Consider the following 15,602-nt stretch of genomic DNA (forward strand, 5'->3'; position numbering starts at 1 on the left):
AAAGAGGTCACAGCAAGGAGAAGTGTGACACACAAGAGGATGTGCACCATGGGCCCAATGAGGAACTGAAAGAACTGGGACTTTGCCCAAGTTCAGTGATGATATCCATGCTGTTTGCCCTGTCCAGCCATCCTCATAGTATAATGTTCCTTGTACCTGCTTGTGAAAATGCATGTTTCCAGGCCCAGTCTACAGTGATTCGCTATGACTCACTAGGTTCTCTCTGACTTGGAGAGGGGCCCATGATTTTGCATTTGTTGAAGCACCTGGTTCACTTTCAGCCACACTTTGAAAAACACTGCCTCTAATTCTTAAGTCATCTTTTCTAGCTGGGGTGTTGTCCCATCCGAGTTTGAAAATTGAATCATCATGTTAAATGGAAATCTGAACACTCTACAAAATTTGATCAGTACTTTCAAAGCAGATGTTCATATAAATGTTAATTATATTTTTAGCCTCCATGACAAGTGGAGTTAAGCTGATAGTTTCTCTTATGACTGGGCCAACAGAGGAACAAAATATTTATATTTTTAATAAATTTGTCGACATTGCCTTTTAAAATATAATGTAAGCAAAGACATCAAAGAAATGTCAGCATCAGAGTTCTATTTAGTCAATGTATGAATCCCAACCATGTTTTGGAAGAAAGATTGGGTAATATGTTCTGGAAATAAATTTGTGGGGAAATGAAACAAGATAATCTATCAATTTAACAACTGCACACCTGTGGCATGGGTGGTGGTAGGGTATAGCAATATTGACAATATCCATTGTTGGGACTTTCTTTTTTTCCAGAAGTACTAGGTGATAAAAACATGCTTCCCAGAGCTTTTTAGTAAGAATAGCCTTATATAAGCAGGAGGGAGGTATTTTAAAACATCAGGGTGTTCAAATAGCTTGCAATGACACATGAGAGCGGTAGTGGCTTTGGGAAAAGATTAGTAATAAAATGGGGATTCAAATCCAAATTCATCTGACTTTAAATTCACACTTTAAATTAATTGTTCTCAAACTTGGAGGGTTTAAAAATCACCATGTGGCTTGTTCAACATACAGATGCTTAGGTTCTTCTCTTCCCACAATATCTGAATTTGTGGGTCTGAGTTGAGTCTCAACAATCAGTATTTTATAATAGTAGTCCAAAATTTCTGTTGTTGGAGTCCTGTGGACAATAACTTGAGAAAATATGGACCATAGGACTGTGCAAAATAGTATACAAAAATTGGAGTATAGATTATCAACAGCTGGCTCTGGTAATATTGTTGTTCTCTGTACCAGCTATTTATCATGACAGCTCTGTTCCAAAGACACATCTCAGGGCACCTTCACAGCTGCAGAATTAGAGTCTCTTGGGTAGGACCATCTGTCTCTATTATAAACAAAACTATCTATGTTATTCTGACCTGGAGGCAAGATTCAGAGAATACATTTTTAAAAACAAAGAAATTCACAGTGACACAGAATAGCAACTTTGCCTAATCTTAGAGAACATGGGAGAATATCTCAACAAAACAGCTTTGACTCCAGAGCTCTACCATTTAAGCATTTAAAATATTTCCCCTAATTCTGATGGAAACGCTTTAAGACTAAATTCATTACAATTGTACATAGATCTATTTTGCCAGTCTGAACACAATTGCTCTTACAACCCTGGATTAGATAGAATAATCATGCTTTGCTTGTAGATTTGATGGAAAGTTCAATAGGCTAGCATATATAAAGCACCTAATTTATGGGTTATACTGGCAACTTCATAGCAATTTTACAGTAAATGGTGATTCTTGTTACTTTCAATCTTTCAGAATATGATTATTCAATTGTAGTAATTACTGTAAATTATAATGGCAGTTTGTGGTATCTGCCTGGGGTCACTTTAATATTATGAAAATACAACCTTACAACATCTATTTAGATAGAAGCCTAATTTTTCCTTTACTCAAGACTCTTGAGAATCTCAGCATTCCCAAGAAGGCTACTAATGCAAAAATATAAAAAAGTTACTACTGAAAAAAGAAAAGGAAGGAAAACGTCACTAGGTGTTCTCTAAAAGGAACTATGCATTTTAACCTGGCTCCTCTTTGGAAATATGATTTTAATTCTCGAGTTTTAAGGCATAATATTTTTTTTAACCAGAGGATTCATTAAGCTCAATGCTATGTGGTGAGTTTGGTTGTTCTTCCTATTTCTTCTGAAGCGTCAGCAGTTTCAGGAGGGTTCTGAAGAAACCTACACTGGGAATCTAAAATGTTAAATGCCTAGAGTAAAAAAGAATATAACAAGCAAACAGAGTTGAGAAATTCTGGGAAATCACAGTTTCTAGTTTTTGAATGTTTCTCTTGCTCTAGTTAAGAATTAATTACAAGTACTGATTTTTTATTTTTGAGACAAAGTCTCGCTCTGTCGCCCAGGCTGGAGTGCAGTGGTGCAATCTCTGCTCATTGCAACCTCTGCCTCCTGGGTTCAAGCGATTCTCCTGCCTCAGCCTCCTGAGTAGCTGGGACTTACAGGTGCACCACCATGCCCGGATAATTTTGTATTTTTAGTAGAGATGGGGTTTCACCACGTTGGCCAGGCTGGTCTTGAACCCCTGATGATGTGATCCACCTGTCTTGGCCTCCCAAAGTGCTGATTCTTTTGACTTGGTATTGTCAGCTCATGGGTAAAGTAGGACAAGAAAGCAATGTCATATGGTGTCATAACAGAGAAATTTAGGAAAATAAAACAAGATTTGCAACAGGTGACTTAACATCAAAATTTGTCCATATCCCAAAGCTGGACTTTCAGATGTGTTTGGCAATAATCTATCATTTTTTTTCCTGTAAATACATTTGAGAGTTAGAACATAATAATAAAGCTATGAAATCGTCATCTTCAGGGCCAATCCCACCCCAAACAAATACCAAAGTAGACATTATCTTCATTACCTTCAGCAAGAGTATATTCACAGCAAAAACGGAAAGAAATGAATGATCATTTAGTTACAGCAGATGAGAGTTGTATACTGTGGCTAATAATGCAGAACAGGTAATTTGAGTTAATTTAAGTTAATAGAGAATGTATTTTAATATGGAGATGATTGAAAACCTTTTGAATCCTCTAAGGCTCATATGATTAGAAATATGCGATTTCCACCAAAGAAAGAAATGTATTTTATATTGGAATTTTGCAGTTCCTTTTTTATAATAGTTGTGTAAGTAGAAAAAAAAAGTATTACAGTTTTCTCACTTGGTTTCTGAAATTTTATAGAAGTTAAAAAATACAGCTTTGGTAAAATGGCTGTGTCTCTTCTACAATTTCTATGGAAGGTATAAATTTTCTTTGATTGATATCTTTAGATTACTTTTTAAAAAGGACCACTTTATCCTGCTTTCAACATGACAAAGAACAATTTTGGAGAAAGAACAGCACAATGAGGTATTTGGGAAATAGAGGACAGGAGTCCACAACACATTATGGCTTTCTATTAGCATTCCTCTCTCACAACTACATCAAGTTTAAGCTTATGATTAGAAGTTTGAATTATCTTCTTCTACTTTCATACACACTTAATTACTATGATTGTCTACTATCCAATTGGTTGCAGTCCCTCTTATGTAATGAAACTTTGTATTTAAAGAGCTGAACCCATTATTTTAGAAACATCAGAACTCTACACATGTCCTTGGCCTTACTGGGTATGAGGTACTATGAAGAACCACAGGAATAGAAGCTGACTAAATAAAAACGTAATTTCATAGAAAAACATATTTTATCTATCTTGTTTTGACAGAACTCAGGTTCTATGTTCAGTGAATCATTTACTTCTTTATCAAAAGTATGCAGGAGAAGAATTATTTTTATATTTTTTATGCAACATGTTTCACCTTGAGTTTCTCTTGTCTCCTTGTTTTTAGTTATACTGCAATTGCCATGCAAATAATAGTGAGTTATCTGACCTATGCTAAGTGAATAGACATATTCCCTATAACCATTTTAGAGTTGGAGATATAATACAAGAGATATTGATTTACTTTTCACATTTCATTACCATGCCAAACTGAAACATTGATTCAGGTAGCTATTCCTTGTATAGATGAATCCAAAATGCAGTATAATTAATCACAGAAAGTTGAGTTGGAACCAACATAATATTACCCAATTCAATGACAGGCAGGTTGATGCTGCTCTTCCCAGTGTATACTTATGTTTTGTTCAGGTTAGCTGTCATTTCTTAGTTCTTATTATCTAAATTACTCCTTTAAGCTTTCATAATCTACTACACCATAGATTAATGAGCTTTTAAATGATCTTTACTAGTAACTCCATTGATACTCCTTATGGTTTTTCAATAATGCATCTTATAGAAAGGTATGTCAATATAACCAGTATTATTAATTTACATATGCTCTTCACAATGAAACAGAAGTATTAGGTCTTAGAGATTTTAAATATTAATTACAGTACTAATCTTATCAGGGATATTTATATTTTAAAACCAAACGGAAGAGCTTTTATGGTACATCACATTCTGAAACTGCTAGGCCTACTTCTATTCTGAACTAGAAAACATTTTATGAAATAAATGTGACTTATGTAAAAGTATAATGCTCATGGTAGTGGCAGTTTCACCAGCAGATACTAAGACAATGACCCAAAAGGTAATGATTTGGTTCCTAACGTGATGGAGACATTAATGTATGTTTCTTTCCTCAGGATCTATTTGAACATTAAATATATATCTTATTTTGAAGGGTAATATAAGTGAGATATAATGACAGAATTATGTGTACATTACAATGCCCAGTGGAATTCTAGAAGTAACTTTTTACTTAGGAAAAAGAGTCAGTGAAACTGACAAGCTATTTAACAACCTATTAATATATGTAGATTTATAAGAAATGAAACCTATATGCCACTTAAGAAACTTTGTTCGTGAACTAGCAACAAGGATTTAGCAAAAGAAAGACTCCATGAAAAAACGTAAAAATCAATTTAATTTAAAAAGTGCTAATGCTACTTTTAAGTAATGTAAAAATAAAACCTATCAGTCGGAAAAAAGTTGGAAAGATGGAAGATAGGAGACAGGGCAACATACAACTCCCATTTGGATTTAACGTTACCAGAGCCAAAACGAATTTAGGGAGCCACACGATATATAAAAATAGAAGGAGCTGCAGGAAGAGTGTTGTTGGCACTTCCAGTCTCCAGCTCAAGCCCAGGGAAGCCATCCCTGACATATCTCACAGGGGCCCTTGGGGAAGGCAGACAGAGAAATTAGAAAGGGGTCACAGGGTAAAAAAAAAAAAGATTCCAGCTGATTTTTTAAAATTAATTTCTATCGGGCACAAACTTTTTGAGCAGAATCCAGAGGATGAACGGGAAATGCTCCAGATAGGAGCACAAGAGCCACCACTGACATTGTGGGCAGAAGGGGAGGAGTGAGGCCTGAAAGCCATGCTTGCTTTCTGATCAGGGAAGCTTATGGCCTGGTGCAAGGTCTGAGTTCTGCACGCAGTCTGCCTCGATCTAAACTCAGTACTGTTAGCAAGGAACTGTGGGAGCGAGGCCAACCTTGCTGCCCATCCTCCATTCCTCACAGTGGCCACAGAAAGCCCCACTCAAAGAGAGCCTGAGCTCAGACCAGCCTAACTTACCCCACTTCATGGTATTTCTCTACCCACCCTGGTAGCTTAACACAGAAGACATAAACTTTTGGGAGTTTATGGCCCCACCCATTACCTGATAAAGCAAAATACCTACCCTGGCCAACATAGGGCAAATTTATATCCCCCTAATACTACGGCAGCTCGTACTCTCTTGAAAATGCCACCTCCTGGCTAGAGGCCAAGCAACTCAGGCCATTACAGCAACTCATGACAGAATAACCCTACTCTCAGAAAGAACAAAAGAACAGCTAATACAACTGCCTGCAACATCCTGGCTACCCAGAGTTCCTGAGTCTGTCCAAGTGACAACTTCACTGCTAGAACCACCACCATTCAGTAAAGCCAGCACACTAAACATATCTAGAATCAGGGATTCTCACAGAATCTACTTCACTCCCCTGTCACCTCCATGAGAGGAGGTGCTGGTATGCACAGCTGGGAGACCTGAAGATAGATCACACCACAGAACTCATTACAGACATTTCCCAGCACCAACTCAGAGCCTAGTAGCCCCGCTAAGTCGCTAGACCCAGAAGAGCCATAATAATCACTGTAGTCTGGCTCTCAGGAAGCCCCATCCCTAGAGGAAGGTGGAGAGCATCACATCAAGAGATCATCCTTTGGGACAAAATAATCTGAACTGCAGACCTTGAGTTCCATAGCTCCCACTGTAAAAGTCTACCCAAATAAGAAGAAAGCAGAAAAGTTATTCTGGTAATATGACAAAACAGGTTTCTATTAAAACCCCAAAAGATTACACCAGCTCCCCAGCAATGGATTCAAAACGGGAAGAAACCTCTGAATTGCCAGATAAATAATTCAGAAGGTTGATTATCAAGCTACTCAATGAGATACCAGAGAAAGGGGAAAATCAATTAAAAGAAATTTTTAAAAATACAGGATATGGATGAAAAATTCTCCAGAGAAAGAGCTATTATAGAGAATAAACAATCACAACTTCTGGAAATGAGAAAGACACACTTTGAGAAATATAAAATGCACTGGAAAGTTTCAGCAATAGACTAGAACAAGTAGAAAAAAGAACTTCAAAGCTCAAAGACAAGGTTTTTGAGTTAACCCAATCAAAGACAAAAAAAGAATTTCAAAAAATAAAGTATTCAAGAAATTTAGGATTATGTTAAATGGCCAAACCTAAGAATATTTGGTATTCCTGAGAAAGAAATCTAAAAGTTTGGAAAACTTTTTTGAGGGAATAATTGAGGATATCTTCCCATGCCTCGCTAGAGATCTAGACATCAAAATACAAGAAGCTTAAAGAACATGTGGAAAATTCAGTGCAAAAAGATCAGCATCTAGGCACATAGTCGTCAGGTTATCTAAAGTCAAGGCAAAGGAAAGACTCTTAAGAGCTGTGAGACAAAGGCATCAAGTAACCTATAAAGGAAAACCTACCAGACTAACAGCAGATTTCTTAGCAGAAACCTTACATGCCAGGAGGGATTGAGATCCAGTCTTTACCTCCTTAAACGAAATAATTGTCAACCAAGAATTTTGTATCCAGCAAAACTAAGCTTCATAAATGAAGGAGAGTTAAAGTCTTTCAGACAAACAAATGCTGAAAGAATTCGCCCCTATCAAGCCCACACTACAAGCAATACTAAAAGGAATTCTAAATGTTGAAACAAACAAAACCTTGAAATACACCAAATTGAAACTCCTTAAAGCATAAATCCCACAGAGCCTATAAAACAATAACACAATTTTAAAAAAAAAAAAGTTATTTAGGCAACAACTCACATGATGAATAGAACAGTATGTCACATCTCAATACTAATATTGAAGGTAAATGACTTCAATATTCTGGTAATATGACAAAACAGGTTTCTATTAAAACCCCAAAAGATTACACCAGCTCCCCAGCAATGGATTCAAAACAGGAAGAAACCTCTGAATTGCCAGATAAATAATTCAGAAGGTTGATTATCAAGCTACTCAAAAGATACAACTTAAAAGATACAGAATAACAGAATGGATAAAAATCCACCAACAAAGTATCTGCTGTCTTGAAGAGACTCACCTAACACAGAAGGACTTACATAAACTTATTGTAAAGGAATGAAAAAAGATATGTCAGGAAAATGGAAACCAAAAGCAAGCAAGAGTAACTATTATTATATCAGGCAAAACCGATGTTAAAGCAACAACTGTAAAAAAAGACAAAGAGGGACATTATTTAATGATAAAAGGATTAGTCAAACAAGAAAATATCACAGTCCTAAATACACACGCACCTAACACTGGTACTCCCAAATTTATAAAGCAATTACTACTAGACCTATGAAATGATATAGATGATAACACAATAATAGTGGGTGACTTCAATATTCCACTGTAAGCACTAGACAGTTATTCAAGACCTAAAGTCAATATAAAACAATAGACTTAAACGACACACAAGAACAAATGGACTTAACAGATATTTACAGAACATTCCTACACAATAACAGCAGAATACATATTATTTTCATCAGCACATGGAGCATTCTCCAAGATAGAACATATGATAGGCCACAAATCAAGTGTCAATAAATTTAAGAAAATCAAAATTATATTAAGTATTCTCTCAGACCACAGTGGAATAAAACTGAAAATTAACTCCAAAAAGAACACTTAAAACTGTACAAATACATGAAAATTAAATAATCTGCTCTTGAATGCTCTTTGAGTCAACAATAAAATTAAAATAAAAATTAAAAAAATTCAACTGAATGATAACATTGACACAACTTATCAAAAACTCTGGGATGCAGCAAAAGCAGTGCTAAGAAGAATGTTCATAGCCTTGAATGCCTATATCAAAAAGTCTGTAAAAGCACAAATAGATGATACAAGGCCACACCTCAAAGATCCAGAGAAACAAGAACAAACCAAACCCAAACTCAGCAGAAGAAAAGAAATAACAAAGATCAGAGCAGAACTAAATGAAATTGAAACAAACAAATACAAAAGATGAATGAAACAAAAAGCTAGTTCTTGGTAAAGATGAACAAAATTGAATGACCATTGGTGAGATTAACCAAGAAAAGAGGAAAAACTATCCAACTAAGCTGAATTAGAAATGAAATGGGAGATATTACAACTGATATCACAGAAATACAAAAGATTATTCAAGGCTACTATGAACACCTTTACATGCACAAACTAGAAATATAGAGATGGTGTATAAATCCCTGGAAATATACAACTCTTCTGGATTAAATCAAGAGGAAATGGTAACTCTGAACAGACCAATAACAAGTAATGAGATTGAAACCATAATTTTAAAATTGTAAACAAAAAAAGTCCAGGACCAGATGGATTTATAGCTGAATTCTATCAAGCATTCAAATAATTGTACTGATCTTACTGAAAATATTTCAAAATATAGAGAAAGAGGAAATCCTCTCTAAATCATTCTATGAAGCTAGTATCAGCCTAATACCAAAACCAGCAAAAGACATAACCAAAGAAGAAACCTAGAGACCAAACAGCCCTGATGAACATAGATGCAAAAATCCTCAACTTAATAATAGCTAACCAAATCCAATAGCATATCAAAAAGATAATACACCATGATCAAGTGGGTTTCATACCTGGGATGCTTTAATGTACACAAGTTAATAAATGTGATATATCACACAAACAGAATTAAAAACAAAAATAATATTATCATCTCAATAGATGCAGAAAAATCCTTTGACAAAGTCCAGCATCCTTTATCATTAAAACCCTAAGTAAAATTCCCATAGAAGGGACATACTTCAAGGTAATAAAAGCCATCTATGACAAAGCAATAGCCAATTATACTAAATGGGGAAAAGTTAAAAGCATTCCCCCAAAGAACTGGAAAAAGACAATGATGCCTGCTTTCACCTCTTCTATTCAACATAGTACTGGAAGTCCTAACCAGAGCAATCAGACAAAGAGAAAGAAATAAGGGGCATCTAAATCAGCAAACAGGAAGTCAAATGTTTCTGTTCACTGATGACATGATTATATACCTAGAAAACCCTAAAGACTTATCAAAAAAGCTGCTGAATCTGATAAACAAATTCACTAAAGTCTCAGGATACAAAATCAATGTACACAAATCAGTAGCACTGCTATACACCAACAACCAAGCTGAGAATCAAATCAGGAACTCAGTCACCTTTACAACAGTTGTAAAAAAAAATAAAAATATATATATAATTAGAAAGATACCTAATCAAGGAGGTAAAAGATCTCTACAAGGAAAACTACAAAACACTGCTGAAATAAATCATAGATGACACAGAGAAAAATTGAAACATATGCCATGCTCATGGATGGGTAGACTCAATATTGTGAAAATGACCATACTGCCTGCCCAAAGCAGGCTGGAGTTTCAATGCAATTCCCATCAAAATATCATTATCATTCTCCACAGAACTAGAAAAATCAATCCTAAAATTCATATAGAACCAAAAAAGAGCCTTAATAGCCAAAGCAAGACTAATAAAAATCTGAAGGCATCACATTACTGGACTTCAGACTATACTACAAGGCTATAGTTAACAAAACAGCATTGTACTGGTATAAAAATAGGCATGTAAACCAATGGAACAAAGTAGAGAACCCAGAAATAAAGCCAAATACTTGCAGCTGACTGTAATAATTTTGTCCATGAAACAAAGTTTTGACTTGCTTTGGCTGTAACCTGTCACATGAGGTCAGGTATGAAATTCTCCACTTGTGGTATTATGTTGCACTCAAAAAGTTTAGGAGTTTGGAGCATTTTGGATTTCAGAGTTTTGGACTAGAGGCCCTCAACCTGCACTTATTACTTTCTTGCTTTTCTTTATAAGACTACAAAGTCTATAGTCTAAGACTACAGTCTTATCCCATAAGTGTTTATCCCTAAACAGTACAATTTAGTTTTACCTATTTTCATATTTCCTTTAAGTCTCAATCGTTAGGCTTCTATTTGCTTTTCTTTTTTCTCCTTGTAACTGAAGATACTGGATTATTTTTTTCTGTAATATCTTACAGCATAGATTTTGCAGATTGCATTCCCATAGTACACATGTTCCACTGTCAGGTATATTTCCTGTAGTTGATAATATAATAAGAATTGTTCATGTATGTTTCCTAATATAATGAGATCTTCGATAATAATCAATTGTCTTTATAAATCCTATTCATAAATTTGTAAGTCTGTAAAATAATAGGATTTGCATGCATTGCAGGAGATTGGGAGATTAACCTAGATCCCATAAGCCTGGACTAAGGAAGCATCAGTTATATTTTATGTTAGGAAAATGTTAACTTTTTTTCCATTAAAAGCTCCTTATGAAACTTTTGTATTCAGGGAGTATCACATGCCCACACACACATGGTCTCTGATATATGAAGAAAGAGAAAAGCCTGTGCAAATGACAGAAGCAGATGGCCTTGCTAAGCAATGTTCTACCTTCTCTATCTCAATTTCGCAATTAAAACCAACTTGAAGATACAACTGTTCATAAGTTAGACTTTCACACGTTAATATGGTGCTTTTTTATTTGAAGAAATTTTAACTCGGCATGTGTTTGTGTATGTGTGTGTGTGTATGTGTTTGTGTGTTTGGTTGCTGTTTTTTTCTTTTTTTATTAGTTAAATAAGATGACATAGAATAAATGTTTGAGTACTTATCCGAGACCTAGCTTAGAAACTTTATTAACAAAACCAGCTTTGTAGTCAGCTACACTTAGTCAGGAAGTGCCATTTGTCAAGTCACTTAGCCTCTCCTGGCTTGAGTTTTCTGTCTGCATTACGAAGAGAAAAGTGTCTAAATAATATATTAAAAATGTGCATAGCAGAATACCTCACTAATAATATGATTGCAATAAACAATTGTTCACTACAATAGTCATAGTAGTGTGCTGAATATTAGAAAAGATTTTAAAAAGATATCATAACCTACAGTATATCGAGCAAGATGAGACTTGGATACAAAATCTATATAAGATAGGATACAATAAAGTGGTAGTTGCCGAGAGCAGTTTTTACTATAGTGGTAAGATAAGAAGTTATTATTAGATAAAGAAAATAACGAGAATAGCAACATATAGCCCCTCAAAAGCTGCAGAAATTAAGACATTATTTAACTTGGGAGAAGCTAACAGAATGGAAAGTATATATATGTATAAAAGGAGCCATTAAAACAAGAGAAGAGATACAATCCAAGGACCATGAACTTTACGTTGCCCCCCATGCCCCAAACTAAAGCAACCATGCCATAAAAGGAAAATGTTCTAAGTCATTCAGCTGTGTTGAATTTTTGACAGAAATAAAAAAATAATTACCAAGTGTAAAGACCTGAAAATCTGAGCATATACTAACAATCAGAGCACCACAGGTCTTTAACTTCTGTGTTCAGAACTTAAAAATTGCCAACATGTTAAAGATTGGCTTTAATGGGCCAGGCTCAGTGGCTCAAGCATGTAATCCCAACACTTTGGGAGGCCGAGACGGGCGGGTCACGAGGTCAGGAGATCGAGATCATCCTGGCTAACCCGGTGAAACCCCGTCTCTACTAAAAAATACAAAAAACTAGCCGGGCGAGGTGGCAGGCGCCTGTAGTCCCAGCTACTTGGGAGGCTGAGGCAGGAGAATGGCGTGAACCCGGGAGGCGGAGCTTGCAGTGAGCTGAGATCTGGCCACTGCACTCCAGCCTGGCGACAGAGCGAGACTCCGTCTCAAAAAGAAAAAAAAAAAGAAAAGAAAAAGAAAAGATTGACTTTAACTCCCTTGTTTTATAATTGGCTTTATGAGCAATGCTTTTGTATCAAGCTATTAAGAACAACCTAAAGTGCTATTGTTATGCTTTACTGACTGTTACGCAAGATATCACTTGAGTGAAAAATCTGAAAATGGATATTTTGATATATGTAAGATGGCACACCTGGAAGCCACAGGCGCTCATTCCCCCACATAAATATTTTTAAAAACCTATAGACATTGAAACAACTTGATAGGAGCTCTGAAAACTACTAAAACATCTAGAGCAATGAAACAAAGCACAAATAAGAAGAAACCACATTCAAAATGGTTTTTGTGGCACTTTTACACTCCCTTTCCCCACACCGTCCCTGGCATGGTAGTCAGAAGAAAGCAGCCCATTTCCCAGTTTTCTTTCATGGAATGGAAGTAGCAAAGTGAAACCTGTTTACAACATTCTAACCTTTCTGTGGGCTACATGGAAGGTTTGTTTCTATCTCAACTGATTCAGAGCTCAGATGGAAAATGTTAGTATTCTTTGGATTTCAGTCTTATAGAACCAATGAAAGGCACTGGCAGGTGCTCCAGAACATGAGAACCACATGAAGACAGAAGACCCATTGACCTCTGGGGACAAGATTATAAGCAGAGGAATGAAATAGAACATCTAAGGTCTTAAGAAGAAGATGTAATTAAGCTCTTTGGGAAATTAAAACATTTTAAAGCAGACTTGTACACAGAAGAAATTGGCGGAAAAAAAAAAAAAGCACACATACAATCCCAGGGGAGATTGATGCCCAGAAAAGGCCTGCGAAGACCTTAAGCCTTTGCCCCAGACTCATCACAAGACTCAGGACCCGACTAATTAGTAAAGGCCTTCTCTATCACTCTGTAAAAAGTGTGAGAATTGGTGGTTTTTTTAATATATTCAGCTTTTCAAAGGAAATTGCAGGCATACAAAGAAAGAGAAAAATATACCCAAGAAAAGTAAAATAAATTTTCAAAACTGTCCCTGAATAAACACAGGCATGGGACACACTAGACAATGACTTGAAAACAATTATCTTAAATATGTTTAAAGAGCCAAATAAAAACACAAAGAACTAAAGAAAATCAGAAATATATATATATGTATAAACAAAATTACAACATCAATACAGAGATATAAATTATGAAAAAAAAGAAGCAGGAGGATGAAATGGGAGGATTACTTGAGACCAGGCGTTTGAGACTAGCATGGGCAACATAGCAAGACACTGTTTCTAGAAAAAAATTCTAAAATAAATAGCTGGGCATGCTGGTGTATGACTATAGTTCTAGCTGCATGGGAGGCTGAGGTAGGAGGATTACTTGTGCTAAGAAGTTCAAGTCTGCAGTAAGCTATGATTGTGCTACTGCACTCCAGCCTGGTTGACAAAGCAAGACTATCTCCAAAAATTAAAATTAAAAAAGAAAAAAAAAAGGAGAAATTTTAAAGCTGAAAACTAAAATGAATGAATTTTAAAATTTACTACAGCAGTTAAACAGCAGACTCAAATAGGCAGAAGAAAGAATCAGAAAAGTTAAAGACTAATTATATAAAATTATTGAGTCTAAAACAGAAGAGGAAGGTAACAGAGTCCAAAAGATTTACATGACACCATCAAGAAGATACAAATATGCATTATGAAATTCCCAGAAGGAGAAGAGGAAGATAACAGGGCAAATATTTTATTTGTATGTATAATGGCTAAATATTTCCCAAATTTCAAGAAAGACACCAATCTAAGAATCCAAGAGTATCAATAAACTGAAAATAGGATAAACACAGAAACCCACACTAAGATACATTATAATCAAACTGTCAGAAGACAGATTATTTTGAAAGCAGCAAGAAAAAAGTGATTGATCACATAATAGAAATACACAGTAAGGTTATTAGTAGATTTTTCACCTAAAATCATTCAGGCAAGAAAGTAATAGAATGATATATTTAAAGTACTGAAAGAAGAATAAAATGTCAACTAAGAATTCTATATCTACTTAAACTGTGATTCACATGCAAAGGAGAAATGAATACATTCCCAGATATACAAAAGCTAAGCGAGTTTATTATTATTAAGCTGTCCCTATAAGAATAGGCTAAAGGGATTCTGAGAGGCCAGCCCTCAAATGACTACATCTTTCCCTAGGGCTGACACCGCCCTTCTTGCCATTGGGTAAAGGAGAAAAGGAGAAGATTGGACATTATCATGGACCCCAAAGTCAAATACCACCTACAGATTTTGCTGAGGGCTTCTCTGGGACCAAAGCATGAGCAAACCATGTGCCTCAAAACTTCCTGTTTATGCTGCTCCCACTGAGAGTGACTCCATCCTCCCTGATGGCAGGCCTGCAGCACAGCTGTCACTGCCCCCACCTGAGCATTTCACCTGTGGACTGGGGACCACCCCACCACTACATATTACAGCCAACACCTGAGAACTCTACCAAGGGGTCTGAGGACAAGTCCATCAACTGATCTAATACCCGCAGAATGCAAGCATGCCATTCAGGGACCTGAGGATTGCTCAATCCAGTCCACTACACTTGGTATATAAGTACTCCTCTCAGGGTCTGAGATTGGGCCAAACAAACATGACAATACCAACACAGCTGGCTCCCAAATTCACATGCCACCTGTGATTTAAGGTCCTGGCTCACCCAACCCATCACCTCAATGAACACCATCTTGAACCATGTGGGTTACACTGGGTTGCCCCAACACTTTCACTTCCATTGCTGACATCATGCCTTCTGCCCAGAGATCTGAGAACTTGTCCACAGGCTTGGCCTACTGATACCACTGCCAGAAGCCCAGGAATAGGCCTGGACTCACTAATACCAGAGCCAGAATACTTTGCTCTGGGGCTTAAGGACAGTCATACTCATCCTACCACTGCCACAACTGCACTCCATAGACTGGCCCACCTGGCTTCCCAATCCCCAGTAAAACCTCTTCACAGCCTCCACTACTAACACACACTAAGCTCCCAAGAAAACTACAGATACAACTGATGCTGTTTACACCCCCCGCAAAAAAAGATGCAGAGACCACGCTGCTGTATACATCCAAAATGAAAGGCAAAGTGCCCTACCTAACCAACACTATACAAACATCTTCAGGAGAAAGTTCTCCTTTAAGAAAGCAAATTAAAAAAATTGAAAGGATCACTGTTGCACACATACAGAGAGGTCAGTATAAGAACACAGAAAACA

This window comes from Macaca nemestrina, chromosome X (genome assembly GCF_043159975.1).
Source record: "Macaca nemestrina isolate mMacNem1 chromosome X, mMacNem.hap1, whole genome shotgun sequence".
Classification (NCBI taxonomy): Eukaryota; Metazoa; Chordata; class Mammalia; order Primates; family Cercopithecidae; genus Macaca; species Macaca nemestrina.